Raw genomic sequence first — 2,177 nt, forward strand, 5'->3', positions numbered from 1 at the left:
GGGCGGTGGATATTTGTGGCGGTCAACGTGGATATTGTGGATGAGTTCTTCCGTGTCATCACGTTCTATTAGTTCTACAGCTTCAGTTTCGGAACTTTCACGCTTAGTAACACATACAGCTGTTCCCTCACCACAGTGCAACAGTAAAAAGGGACCCCTTTCAAACAGTGTCCCGTTCCGAACGTTGTTTAAGCGACATATAGTATTGCGGTATTTTAAAAATTCATATCATAACAAAAATAAACACCGGTATTCGGTATGAACCGGTATACCGCCCAGCACTAGGCCAGAGTTCACCAAACTTGAACTTTGGAACGCAGCGAAATGCGAAAACTTTTCGCACAGGCATGCGTTTCCAGTCTGACGCATTCGCATGCGTATGAATGGAAGTCAAGAACTACGCTCATATTTATAATTCCAAACAATCAGTAAGCGACAGGGTCTAGGAAACGCTGTTTTGTACTCAATAATTGACAAGTCGGCTGCGGTGCGGCCAACTGAAAGCGCTGCTTCTCTACCGCTCACTGCACAGAACAGACGCCGAGAGAGGTGACACTTCTCCGGGAAAGTCAGACCTCGCGTTCACGGGACAGCACTGGCGAAATCATGACCGCAGCTTTAAGACCGTGAACCGAACCGAACCGTGAGCAATCTGAACCGTTACACCCCTAGCTTAAATGTATTTTTATTTCAGTTTTAGTATTGTAGCACTTTAACTTCAAATTATTTCAGTTAGTTTCCAATGCAGCATTCTAATTTCTACGTTTTTTTATCTATTATACTATTTTGCTTTTATATCAGTTAAAGAAGATTATTTTAATAGGTTTAGTTCATTCCATGACTACACTACAAATACCATGATATTTACATGACATGTTGCTAAAATGTAGTATCACAGCATTTTTGGTATCTATTTGTAAGTTTTGTTCTATGGACATGGTACCATAGCAATATTATGTTTTTGAACATGCAATACATAGTCTTTATAATACTAAGGAAGTCATTATATGTAGTACCATTGAAGCACCGTGGTATTTCATCGATTCCCATCAATGTATCACAAAGACAAGTTCTGTAACGGTAGCGCTATTGTATCTTACGTTTGACTCCATGTGAACCTGTCTGATTACTGTACCTCGATTTAGCAACTCAGCTGCAGGACTGCCGCATGTAAAACTATAACCGCACCTCATCCAGCCTGGTGAACCTGATCAACGAGTCTCAGCTTCGCGGACCCTCAACCATAAACTAACACTTTAATTCAGGTCTCATTTCTGCTATCAGTCCATAACCGGTTCCCTTCAGTCAGTATAATAGTGATATTTATACATATATATATTTTTTTTTTCATCTTTCAAACATGTGAACAGCCTGTCTCAACTTATATCTAGAAACAGTGGAATCGGTTCAACCTAGCACACATGCTAACTCATCCGTCACAAACCCTCCTGTCATCTGATCTGCCAAGGTTCGCCACCCAAAGACGCTGTTGATGTTTTATAAATCCGTCCAGTATGTGCAGTGTCATGTGCAGCGTTACTTACAGTTAGCAGGCACTCGGTCCCGGTAATAAGATTATGTACTCACCGTGCGAAAAGAGTCTGCAAGCAATTCTGAGGTGTGTAAACCGACGTTTTAATCTCGACTGAATTCCCTTCTAATTGAAGCCCATCTCCGCTCCGATGATGGCTAATAGGCTATATAGCAGCATAATGGTACAGGCTCGGGAGTTCCAGCCTCTGACAGCAGCATCACGGTGGTGTGATGCGAGGGGGGTTACTTCTGGACGTCGTCCTTTGACCTCACCGATGCGACCACTCACGCTCTATCAGTGGACCAATAGTATTGCGCGCCTTGCTCGGGGCGGGGTCACGCATGCAAAGAAATAGAAAGGTGTGCCCAATGATTTGACGTTAGACACACGTGTTTTCTGGTGTAGAACGTTCTATCAAACAACAAATCAAAACGATTTTAATATATTTGATGTGGAGATTCAATGTATGAACTAGAAAAGTAAAGTTCATCAAGACAAAATTTTTGGCTTTACAATGCTGTGAAAAATAGTCATGTAATCTAAAGTATATTTAGGCCTAATGTTTTTTTTTTCCTAGGATGTTGCCAGAAGGTCAAATAAAATCAATCATTATATATAAATGTAATTTATGTTTTTTTTTCCA

The 2,177-nt window shown here is 41.1% G+C and overlaps 1 protein-coding gene across 9 annotated transcripts in view; it reads right to left on the bottom strand.

Moving 5' to 3' along the window:
* acaca (acetyl-CoA carboxylase alpha) overlaps positions 1-1,770 on the bottom strand; it is a 73,592-nt gene extending 71,822 nt beyond the window's left edge. For all 9 annotated transcript variants that reach the window (XM_016541118.1, XM_016541117.1, XM_016541116.1 and 6 more), the window contains exon 1: positions 1,588-1,770. The gene's annotated coding sequence lies outside the window, so the exon portion shown is untranslated. The remainder of the gene's footprint in view (positions 1-1,587) is intronic.
* Between the last annotated feature and the right edge of the window lie 407 nt (positions 1,771-2,177).

This window comes from Sinocyclocheilus rhinocerous, unplaced genomic scaffold (assembly GCF_001515625.1).
Source record: "Sinocyclocheilus rhinocerous isolate Xijiao unplaced genomic scaffold, SAMN03320098_v1.1 scaffold127, whole genome shotgun sequence".
Lineage (NCBI taxonomy): Eukaryota > Metazoa > Chordata > Actinopteri > Cypriniformes > Cyprinidae > Sinocyclocheilus > Sinocyclocheilus rhinocerous.